General features: G+C 42.0%; 1 protein-coding gene across 1 annotated transcript in view; it reads left to right on the top strand.

Annotated features, from left to right (window-relative positions):
• LOC113406786 (vascular endothelial growth factor receptor 1-like) overlaps nucleotides 1-12,967 on the top strand; it is a 147,537-nt gene that overhangs the window by 49,777 nt on the left and 84,793 nt on the right. The window lies entirely within an intron of this gene.

Genomic DNA, 12,967 nt, shown 5'->3' with positions numbered 1-12,967 from the left:
TTATGACTAGTTTGAACACTGACTCATTTTGCCAAAACATGGCCTAACTCATAAAGTCTAACAGATTCTTAACTAAAAATCCTTGACACAAACAATAGAATAATAACTACGAATGAAGGGTGCAATCCTTCAAGATGCTAAGCAATTACTGCCAATTACCTTTAAATTGCCGCTAGAGCCCCAGGTGGCTCAGGTCAGGCAGCGCGGATGGGCTGGCTGGGGGATGCTGACCCCCAGCCCCGCCCCTTCTTCCCAAGGCCCCTCCCCTTCCGTGGGGGGGGGCAGAGTTGACCCACATACCAGTAAGAGTTCAATTTTACTTTCACCCCTGATTGTACCTTTCTTTAAGATTATGCAAATGAGAATCATTTGCTGTACTATTCTCACCAATAGGTGGCACCAGAAATCTCTACATGTGCTTTAGTAAGGAAAAGTTGCAATTCTCCATTTCACCAACAGTATTTCCTATATTTGTTACATAAGAAGTACCACTTTCAAAACAATAATTAAATTTGATCTTTTTACTTGTAGGTAAGGTGTAGGTTAAAAGAAATTACAATGGCCTTTTCACTGAGGAGTCCCTGGTGAAAGCCATATAGACTACGACATTGGATCCTTTTATTTGACCTAAAAGTTTAAACATTTTTTCATATTTTTATTTAAAATATAGGGTGGAATTGATACAAGATTTGGTTCTTCTTGCTCGGGAATCAGAGTGATGTTCTGTGCCTGTGAAACATCTCTCTCTCTTCACAAACACAGAACTGCACTACTATATAGTAGATCATATAATTAGAAATAAAATTTAATAACTTCTAAACCACTGAAGACTCAGTTAATGAGATGAGTAGAAATGAGCTTTAACATGTGATCAAAGGATAAAAGCAACAAATTAAATATCAATCATTGGCTCTATTTCAAGTTTGTCTCCAGATCTGTTTCAAATGTGCCTTCAAAATCGTTTTGTTGCGATTCTCTTTTAATACTCCCCTTTCCTCTTTTAGCCCTCATAACAAATAAAAATATAGATGCTCCATTTTTAATACTTCACATACTACTTACTCCCTTTGAAATACATGGTGAAAGTTAGTCGTCAGATAAAGACATAGACACCTAAATAATTGGGGGCCCCTTGCTCCAGGGAGGAGTAACCTGGCACAGCTTACTTCCCCCTCTGTGCCAGCTCAGTTGCACTGCCTGGTGCATTGGAAAGGCAGAGCCATGTCTTCACACACTCGCCACCCTCCTGCCCAGGAGAGTGATTAGTGGCCCTGTGGCAACTGCTCTCTCCCTTGCACAAAGACTAGCAATGCAGGTAGCCTGGGCAGGGGAGTAAGGAGGTAGATTATGCCCCTTTACTGCCCTCTGTGGGCACTTACAGTAGCTCCAAACTGAGCTTTTAGTGTGTTGCCTCCCACTCCCGATGCATCACAAGTGATGCCAGTGGCATCCTTGATTGTCTGCATCTTCCACAAGTCCTTGGTCCTGTGGCAAAGTTGCTGCCCCAATACGCCCCCTCCGGGCTGGCTCTAGCATTGCAGCAGCTTTTGCCTCAGTTTCTCCCACTGTCCTTTTGCCACCTGGCTGTGTGGCCAGACCACTTTCTAAAGCCCTACCCCTTCCAGGGCCATAGAGCCCTGTATCAAAGTCCAACAGAAATACTCAAAACAATTGAATCTTCAGCCCCGCTGCTCAGCAGGCTGCCTTTGCTCACAGGTGGGCCTTGACTGCTATACTTTGTCCCCAGGCCTAGTCCCAGCTCCTGTGCCTCTAACAACCCAGTGCCCAGGGACTGGCACATTCCTCCTCCCACTCAGGGGTTCAGACAGTCTGCTGCTCCTCAAGGTTCCTGCCTCCCGTCAGGCTTCCAGCTCACCCTGTCTCCTTTTCTCTCCTTTCTCAGCCAGCTGTCAGGGCTGCTTCTCAGAGAGGGGGAACAATCCAGCTCCTCTCCCCAGCTAGGCTCACCCAACTCTTCATGAGTATCCCTAGCTTTCCGCCAGCGGGGTCTAATAACTAAGTTGAGCCACCTCATCTCCAGCTGTTCAGGAGAAGCTCTGTATGGGGTTTGGGAGTGGGGTGGGTGAACTGTCACAGGCTGAACCCTTAAGGGCCAGCCAGCTTGTGACCAGCCCCAGTTAAGGAATGCGCGTAAGCATGTGTTCTGTCCCACTGACTTTCACTGGGACTTACGGCTGTGCTTAAATTCATGCATGTGCTTCAGTACTTTCTTGACAAGAGATGCTTTCCTGAATTTTGTCCTTAGTGTCTTTCCTATGCTGCCCCATAACACATGGGCACTCTCCTTGAGCTGATCCATAAGACCATGACCCTTTCCTCTTTTTAGGCCTTTAAAACCCACATTAGTGTGCTATCTATTAAAAAAGTAGCTAGGTGTTAATTGCTAGGCCAAGAGACCTTTGGGGATTATTGATGTTTGGAAGGGAGGGAAGCAGTGTTGATTGTAAGTTTTATCCTTCTTCCTGCTCTATGACTTTTGCTTGTCTTCTCAAATTGTGAGCTCTTTTGGGCAGGCCATATGTCATACTCTGTGTTTAGACAGTGCATAGCATATTGTAGGTCCTACCAAAATACAAGTGAGATAAAATAATAACAGTTTATGTTAAGTGTGTGCATGGAATTTTGAAGTCCACTTCTCCCCACTTTCCCTTCTGCAGCATGAGAATCCCAGCTGACATTGCAAGGGACAATTGTCCAGAAAGGCTGGGATTCTGGAAGTTGTTATATCCCCTGTCAGGGGAGAATCGAATATGCATTCCTGGTGAGTTTTAGGATGTATGTAGCACATGACAAAACACTAAACATTCAATTGTCAAAACTAGGGTTGTCAAGCGATTAAAAAATTAATCGCGATTAATTGCATTGTTAAACAATAATAGAATACCATTTATTTAAATAGTTTTGGATGTTTTCTACATTTTCAAATATATTGATTTCAATTACAACACAGAATACAAAGTGTACAGTGCTCACTTTATATTTATTTTTGATTACAAGTAATTGCACTGTAAAAACAAAACAAAATAGTATTTTTTTCAATTCACCTAATACAAGTACTGTAGTGCAATCTCTTTATAGTGAAAGTTGAACTTACAAATGTAGAATTATGTAAAAAAACTGCATTCAAAAATTAAACAATGTAAAACTTTAGAGCTTGCAAGTCCACTCAGTCCTACTTCTTGTTCTGCCAATTGCTCAGACAAACAAGTGTGTTTACATTTGCAGGAGATAATGCTGCCCACTACTTGTTTAGAATGTCACCTGAAAGTGAGAACAGGTGTTTTCATGGCACTGTTGTAGCCAGTGTCACAAGTTATTTACATGCCAGATGCGCTAAAGATTCATGTGTCCCTTCATGCTTCAACTACCATTCCAGGGGACATGTGTCCATGCTGATGATGGGTTCTGCTTGATAACAATCCAAAGCAGTGAGGACCGACGCAGGTTCATTTTCATTATCTGAGTCAGATGCCACCAGCAGAAAGTTAATTTTCATTTTTGGTGTTTCGGATTCTGCCATTTCTGCATTGGAATGTTGCTCTTTTAAGACTTCTGAAAGCATGCTCCACACCTCGTCCCTCTCAGATTTTGGAAGGCACTTCAAATTCTTAAACCTTCGGTCAGTGCTGTAGCTATCTTTAGAAATCTCACATTGTACCTTCTTTGCATTTTGTCAGATCTGCAGTGAAAGTGTTCTTAAAACGAACAACATGTGTTGGGTTATCATCCGAGACTACTATAACATGAAATATATGGCAAAATGCAGGTAAAATAGAGCAGGGGACATACAATTGTCCCCCAAAGAGTTCAGTCACAAATTTAATTAATGCGTTATTTTTTAACGAGCATCATCAACATGGAAGCATGTCCTCTGGAATGGTGGCCGAACCATGAAGTGGCATATAAATGTTTAGCTTATCTTGCACATAAAGACCTTGCAATTCCAGCTACAAAAGTGCCATGCAAATGCCTGTTCTCACTTTCTGGGGACATTGTAAATAAGAAGAGGGCAGCATGATCTCCTGTAAATATAAACAAACTTGTTTGTCTTAGCGATTGGCTGAACAAGAATTAGGACTGAGTGGACTCATAGGTGCTGAAGTTTTACATTGTTTCGTTTTTGAGTGCAGTTATGTAACAACAAAAAATCTACATTTGTAAGTTGCACTTTCACCACAAACAGATTGCACTGCTGTACTTGTATGAGGTGAATTGAAAAATACTTTTTTCTTTTGTTTATCATTTTACAGTGCAAATATTTGTGCAAATCAAAAATAATGTACACTTTGATTTCAATTACAACACAGAATACAATATATATGAAAATGTAGAAAAAAATCCAAAATTTCATAAATTTCAATTGGTATTCTCTTGTTTAACAGTGTGATTAAAACTGCAATTAATCGTGATTATTTTTTTAATCATGATTTATTTTTTTGAATTAATAGTGTGAGTTAACTGTGATTAATCGACAGCCATGGTCAAAACCTCTCTGTGAGGTAGGTCAGAATTACTATATTTAGTTTGGAAACTGCAGTACAGAAAATTTTTCAGACTTCAGATGTATAAAGTTAGGTACTGAGCTCCAGAGTTTGCCATCTACGTAAAATTGGCCTGATTTTCAAAGATGGTGACCACTGGCATCTCTCCCGTGGAAGCTACAGGTGTTCCCCTTCTCTGGATTTAACTGCCTAACTTTAGGTACCCAAGTGCTCTTAGTGCCAACTTTGTGTAGTTAGATCTGCCAGTGCCTGTTTATATGCACAGATGTGAAGATTTGCACACTCCACTTGATAAACCCACAATTATTTGTACTACAGCGGTTACTATAGCCCCAATCAGGGATCAGGGCCCCATTTCGGTAGTAGCCTCCATACATATAATAAAAAAACAGTCCCTCCCTCCAAGAATTTATAGTCCAAGCCCAATTTCTGCAAAGATTTCTGCACATGATTAACTTTACCCAATGTGAGTAATGCCATTGAAATCAGTGGAACTACTCACAGTGCGACATTAAACACATGCTTACGTTTTTGCAGGATCGCGGCATAAAGGTACATTAATGGAAACCACTTGAAAATGTGGCTATTTCTTTAAATCTTTGTTCCCTCAGTATTTCTATAGTTGAAATCTAAAACGTATTGCAGTGTAGTCCTTGGATTCTGTGTATTTTTTTAAGATCATGCAGATACATTGATACTATGTGATTAATTATGCAATGAACTTAAGTAACTTCACCTTTGTCAATTATGTGGGCAACAGGATGGCTACATTTAAGCCTGTTTCCATAGTTTCTTGATGGAAAATTGAAGAATGGGATTTTTAAAAATTGTTCTAACATTGCTCAACAAGTTTGTCTTTATGGAATCGAGGGGGACAAATAGTGTAATTAAAATGTCCCTGTTTTTCCCCTACTCTGCTCAAATTAACTCATTTGCTACTAAATAACTTTTTCTTATATATTTTTCAAATTTCTGGTGGGATTTTGTCCTCCCCAAAATACTAGACAAGGAAAGACTCATCTGGGGATAAGAGAAAAGGTTGTTTTTAAAGCTCACCCAAAACTAATGGGCTCGCAGAGAATGCAAATGAATGGAGAGAATAAAATGAGAATAAAAACAGAGGGAAGTAAAGTAATGAATGTGTGTTAATATCCTATAGCTAGATCAGCCACAGCTTATATACAGCTACGTACTTCATCTTTTATTTGCTAGCTAGCCAGCATTAGATGTATTGGGTAGAATCCTCAAAAAAGTTATTCAGTGAAGGTCGGAAAAGGCAGAGCAGTCCCAACAGTACAAATCATTTTCCCCAGCGTATTTATACCAAACCTGAGTTGTCACCTCTAGTCTCATTTTCTCTAGAGTCTGAATCTCCTCTGTCAGATTCAGGGCCAAAGGTCCATGGCTTCAGGGGAGCCATGCTGGTGTACATCAGCCGAGCTTCTGGCCCTCCTTCTCCACAAGTCTCATTCTGGGTGGAATGAAACAGGTGCCATAAGCAGTGGTGTGCAGAACGTTTGCTGTGGGAGGTCCGTTCAAATCAATGGGAGTCATGCCTTGAAGCTTTAGAGGTTAGCTTCTCAGTGTGGAACACCTGCTCAAAATGACTGATCCTGCAATCTGCCCTGCAGATTTGTGTTTGTCTTAAATTAGTCTGGGCAGAGGTTGCCAAGGAAGGCACAGTGGGATATTGATATTGTTCAGTACAATCACTGGTTTCCTCAGCACTGACACAGTGTTATTCTTTGGGCGTTTCTATCTCTGGACAGTTCCACGTTGATCGTGGACAGCTGAAGAGATATCCTCATCATGTTCTGACTGAGCTTCAATTGATTTGACCCTTCTGAACCTGTAAACACACACAGCACTGGAATGTTATCTTGGACGGTTTAGCTCCCTCTCCCCCTACCCTTCCATTATGTTTAGACTCAAACAAACTGAATACCAAGTGAGTAACCTACGCCAGCTCCCCAGAGAGCAACTCTGCAAACACAGCAACATTATTATGTTGAATTAGTTTTGTTTCTTTGAATGCTGGTTACTGTTTTGGAGGTATCTACAAAATATTAGGCACTGGGAAAATTGGGGCCTGATTCTCCTCTCTTACACCACTTTTACCCTGGTTGTAGGTCCATTGTGTTCAGTGCAGTTACTACTGATTTAATACAGAATAAGTAAAAAGGTTAGGACCTCTGAGTGAAATTCTCATCCCTGCTCTGGCCCCTTTACACCAGGTAAAAGGGCCAGAGCAGCGTAAAAGAGGCCCTAAAAGACCCAGATCTGGGACTTCCCTCACTTGCAGGAATTGAGGCAGATTGCCATAGGCTGTACTGAGAGAACACCTTCATAAGCCCTAAGCACGCATTCTTTCCCATCGACTTTGGAAAAATGCAGTAATAAAGGATTGAGGGTCTTGTGCCTGCCCATAGAGATGATCCATTTGGGATTCCCAGCATATTCACTACTGTTGAGACTGTGGACAGGAAAAGCTAGGGCTCTTTGATGAAAATAAGAAAGCTCAGGTGCAACAAAGGAGGGCTGTGTGTGATTGCCAGTGGATGGGATGATCTGGGTTAATGGATGGCAGAGGAGCGGATTGATCCTATTCAGTTATTATAGCCATTTTAAAAGGTAGTCTTTGTAAGAAAGCAATCAGAGAATTCATGGTACTCAGCACCAAACTGCAGAAAAGAGCATCAGTACTATAGAAAAAACATAGACTAAGGACAAGAGAGGTTAGTTTAGTTGGAAATTGGCCTGAATTAAAACCCTGGATCAGAACAGCCCGAGAGTCTTCAATATCTGAACACAAATCCTATCTGCACTTTGCAATGGCCCTTTTCTATATAATGATTTGCCTGGAAACCTCCCTTCCAAAGCATCCCCTGAATGCGAGAGTGATCTCACTTTTGCGCTTTGAGCTCATTTCTACATAGATGGCCCTCCTACACCACAGTGGTGGGCACTTTCCAGAGACGAAGAGATGTGAGCAGCTCACATCCAGGCAGAAGCTTAGAGTTTGCATTTAGAACAGCCTACGTAGAGAAGGTCTGATCCTGCCCTCATGGAAATAAGTGCCCAAACTCCCACCAACTTCAATGGGACTGGGAGCAGGCCCTGCGTGCAGAGCCAGTCTAATTGCATTTGTACATTGTTTATGTCGGTATACTCATAAAGGACTGAAAGGCAGAGTCATTAGGATGGGCTTGGATAGATTACTGGAGGAAACTAGGGTTGGAACATCGGTGAGGTATGTAAAATTAACAAGTAAAGGACAAATGTTAATTGGACTTAATTAGAAATGTACTGAAGCACCCAAATTTAATTGTGGCTGTCTGCAACCATGGATGCCCATTAGCTTGTCCACAGTGTCTGTGTGGTGTTCTGTTCCCTGTGCCACCTTCTATTTTCAGGAAGGGAAGACTGAGTCTTAAGTTATGGTAAAAGTAGGTCACATCAACAGGTAGTTCAAGAATGCCTTTGTTTAATTTGACACATGGCCAGATCCTCAGCTGGTCTAATTTTACATCCGCTGAGGATCTGGCTGATGGATTCTATGGGTCTGATTCTCATTTACACAAAGGAGCCTTTATGCTACTCTGATAGCCCAAAGTAGGCTTAGCGTGGGTGTAAATATATTTTTTCCCCACTTAAATGCACCTTTACATTGGCAAAGCTTGTAAAGGGAACTATGTGTAAATGAGACTCCGGGTCTATATTCTTCACTCATCTTTTTTAAAACTTGCACGCATACCTGCTATGGTGTGTCGGTCTGCACGTAGCATGTGCAGAGAACTGAAATTCCCATTAAAGAATTTTAAATCAAGTAAAGAGAGTGAGAAAGAGCCTCCCAACTGAAATATTTTCAGCATTGCTTCACACTGAACAAATGAGCAAATAAAGCAGGTCATCCTATACTGTAGGCTTCCATTGTGAGCCAAAAATTGATGCTCACTAATGAGCAGCCACTTCTGTCCTGTGGAAATTACTAGAAAAGTGCCCCTGATCCTTTATGTGCATCTTGCAAAATAGTCCTTTCAAATATTTTACCTATAAAATGCCCTGAGAATAAGACCCGATGTATTTGTCAAACACAGATTTGCTTGTTTTTTTTATATCAAGGCTTGGGATAGTTTGCCATTGTCTGTCCTTCTTGTAGTGATACAGTAAATGTGGCAAACAATTATTTCTGATGACTCTACTGTGCATATTGTAAAGGCTATCAAAGGCTTCATTATGTGCTTTAAATGAACCAAAAGCTTGATCGTTCAAATTTCAGCAGTACTAGATTTAAAATAGCTCTTAATCATAGTTTCTCAAGTCTAATAAAAGAATGCTTAAGCACAAGATACAAGATGTTGCCAAGGTCTTTTTTTTTTTTAATTAGAGATGGATCAAACCAAACTGGTTTAAAACATAAGAAAATATAACAATGTCCCAGACATCCCAGAGGACTGTTACTTACTGTAATTAAACTATAATGAAAATGCGTTTGGCTATTGTGCAAATCATATTGTGAATAAACAGTGTCCTTTCAAAAGTTCAACCAGTTGAAAATACTGGACCACATTGACGAGGATTCCCCAAGTTAGAGATAGGTGCTAACTCTGGAACACACCAAATCTTTAAAACCAGTGGGACTCCTAAACTATCCACCACTCCTGCATTGCTGAAGTCAATGGAAGCTTTGCCATTTGCATAAATGGTTGCAGGATCAGACTGTGTATGTGCTTAAATAGAATTATTAATGCATTTATCATTATATTTCATTATATAAGCAAGCATTTCTCAAAATATAGTGTTAACATTCTTACGCCTTTGTTTTTATTCCTTCTCCCCCTTTACATAGCAGTTTGCTTTTATCCTGTCTGTCAGTATTTTTTCCGCACCCTTTCCCCTGTTTTCCTTCTCCCCTCTAAATATCTCCCTCTGTTCAATCTCCTCCTTTCTTGGGCCTCTCTTTGAGGCTGGCTTTCCCCTCCTCCTACATCCAGTGCCACAATTGACTCAGAGTTGCCCTAAGTCCTCTGCCCAAAGCAGTGCTGAGCGTGGACCACCTGGCAGGGCACTGTCAGTGGCTCTTTGTCTCCACTACCGCTCAGCTGTTCACTGGCGAATGGAATTGACATTGTCTGGTAAGCAGTACAGGGAGGGAATTGCTGTATAGAGCCATGTATCTCCAACCAGGACAACTGGAGCACTGGAGAGGGATTGCAGTATCCTCCTTAAACCTTGAGTCAACATTGCCCTGAATGACAGCTCTGTTTAGGGATAATACTAGGAACCCATAGGTTGTTTGGGTGAAGGTAAGACAACTGTGCCATGCCAGATAATCTGGAGAAGTGTAGTGTAGGAGGAAGAGGCTCTCCTTTTCCTGGACAGCAATAAGCTTGCTCCTATATAAAAGTCTTTTTGTGAGGATGGAGATTTCATGATGATCTGGGTCCTGGAAGGATGCAGATACAGGGTGCTGCATCAGGATCTAAGTGGGGTCTTTTGACTGTATTCTTGACTGAGAAAAATGTTCTGTTTGAGTAGAGAAAGTAGACTAGTGTAGCAGGCACTGAACAACATCTGCCTGTGTTCTCTTGGAAACCCTGAGCTTGGACTGTGCATCCAAATCAGAGATTTGAGAATTGAGAATAAAAGGGAGTCAGATTGCACAATTTGCTCCTATTATCTTTATGGTCCTTCCATTTAGCCTTCTGACTTCTCAGAAGTCCTGATACTTGAGAGTATCCTTTCCTCCTCCACTAAATTAAACGTTAAAACCAATCTCTGTTGCAACAGTAAGGAAAGACGTTTCAGCTGTTAGCTCTGTTCTTATGCTTTGAGCAACATCTCCGGAGCTCCAGCCAATGCTCATCTCAGCTATGGGAAAGGTAGGGGAATTGGCCCTCTCTCAGAGTCCGAGAGGGAAAGTGAGTGGCTGAGTCCCAGTGACTGTACAGGAGATCTGAGTGATTAACATCTAGCAGAGGGAGGAAAGGAGGTGGAGGACCAGGAAGGAAGGAAGGAAGAATTGGCTGAAACAAAATCTTATTCTGAGTTTGTAAGAACTGCTGAGCAGTGTGCAGCAGGAAGCAGAGTGTCAAGAAGCAAAATGCAATTAGCTAATAACAAAAACCAAGGTATAATAATCCCATGTCACCTTAATGACCAGAGAAATGGATGCACTGTCACTTTCCTGGTGGGCCACTGGTCTCACAAGCTGCAAAGCAATTGGAAGAGAACTCATTCTTTCAGCAACCATTTGCCAAGTCATCTGCATGATCTACTATTGTAGGACACTTAATTATATAGATTAATGTATCTCTCATGGATAAGATAGCCAGGAAAAAAAGTAGGGTGACTAAAGGGTTTATGACAGGTTTCAGAGTAGCAGCCGTGTTAGTCTGTATCCGCAAAAAGAACAGGAGTACTTGTGGCACCTTAGAGACTAACAAATTTATTAGAGCATAAGCTTTCGTGGGCTACAACCCACTGAGGGTACGTCTACACTACGAGATTAATTCGAATTTAGATAATTCGAATTTGGGAAACAGATTGTATAAATTCGATTGTGCGCGGCCACACTAAGCACATTAATTCGGTTTTTAACCACATTAATTCGGTGGTGTGCGGCCACACTACCCCATTAATTTTAACCACATTAATTCGGTGGTGTGCGGCCACACTACCCCTAATTCGAATTTACAAAATCGATTTTGGTGCTACTCCGCTCGTCGGGGTGGAGTACAGAAATCGATTTTAAGCGCCCTTTAATTCGAAGTAACTGGCTCCGTTGTGTGGACGGGTTAAGGATTAATTCGGATTAACGCAGCTAAATCCGAATTAAAGTCGTAGTGTAGACCAGGCCTTAAAGGGTTTATGACGGTCATGAGAAGAATGTGGGCAATTTAGTTGAGGTGGGAATGTCATTCCTGGCTTCTGACACATCTGACTTTTCTTTTCATTCCATGCCCCAGACAAATTTCCTGAGCATACTGGGAACTCTTAAGATGATAATGTTTTGTTTGAGAAAATTCAGGACAACCAGTCTTCAGTAGCAGTCCCAGCAAATGGTTCAGGACCAGTTGTACTGCTTGAAACTGTGACCATGAAAAGAGAACAGCTTGTATAGTCCAGCTACCCATGGTTAATAATAAGAAAGACTGCTGTTCTTACTCCTGTAATTCCCAGCCAGCTTTTCTCTAAATCCATGGCTGCATGTCAGGAAAGCACTGGCAGGGTGGGGGTGGGGGGATAGAGGGGGACTCATGCTTTCTGTCAACTTGCTTTTTAGTGTACATGAGAAGTAGCAAGGATCTATACCAGAAAAAAGGGAGCCAGAGTTAAAGCATGGGACCTGGGACACCTGGGTGCTCACAAAGAACATACACTGTTCCCCTTCTCCTCTCCCCTCCCCCCGCTACCCACCTGAGCAGAGAGATTGAAAAGAAACTTTTGTCTTGATCCTACACACAAGTGGCAGAGTCCAAGGGAATGGTCACTAAGCAGTCCCTTGCTCCCCTGCTGCTCATTAAGGCAAAACTTTTCAGCACGGCTTATAGGGTCTTTGGCCAGGGGTCTCCCATTTCTGTTCATGCAGAGGGTGGTTTGAACGACTCCAGCGAGTGGTGCTGGTTGGTAGAGATCAGCAGTTGGTTGCCATCTGCAAACTGGCAGGTGTCAAATCTGACATGAGCTTGTGATGTCTGATCAGCTTCCAGTGGGCAGGCATGGACATCACAAACACTACCCCCTCCGCTGGCCCTGACTGGCACCTGGGACAGCCCCAGCAGAGAGGCCAAGGACCAGCGAGAGTGAAGAGTGACATACCTTCTCATCTCCAGGTCAGATCTGAGGCACACTGAGGAGTCAGTGAGGGGAAGCTTGTACCGCTGCTGTTCATGCTGTGCCCGTCACTGTGAATAAACGGAGGATTTCATGCACCAGGCTTTCAGTCTGGCCCCCTTGCATAAGCACTAAAATACAAAGACACTTTTAAAAAAGAGAAACAATTTGTAAAAATGTAGCCATGTCCTAACACTTACTGAAAATGTGCTCCAAGCATATTGCTATTTGTTTATTCTTTTAATATGGTAGGCTGGCCATCCTGGGTGAAATCCCAGCCCCATTGAAATCAATATCACCCTATCACTGATTATTTTTGAGACAGCACCTGCAGTAGCAAAGGAACATTTATACCGTGGGTCTTCAACAGGTAAACACATTATAACACTGGCAGCCAATTATATTCAAACACGTTGGCAACATACCAGCAGACCAACCACCCCCATAGAAGACATTTTATAACATCTCCTTGCTCCTTACTACTCTTATGCCCCTTTGTTTTCTGGCTGAAAATGATTCAGGATTCCCAACAATGTGTGATGACTATTGCACTGTGCTATGGATTACACAACAGCACAGATGGGTTTTGTTAGGGTGACCAGATGTCC

The sequence above is a fragment of the Terrapene carolina genome, unplaced genomic scaffold (assembly GCF_002925995.2).
Source record: "Terrapene carolina triunguis isolate 2854851 unplaced genomic scaffold, T_m_triunguis-2.0 Scaffold139, whole genome shotgun sequence".
In the NCBI taxonomy this organism is placed as follows: domain Eukaryota; kingdom Metazoa; phylum Chordata; order Testudines; family Emydidae; genus Terrapene; species Terrapene triunguis.
This window is presented reverse-complemented; position numbering and strand designations above follow the sequence as displayed.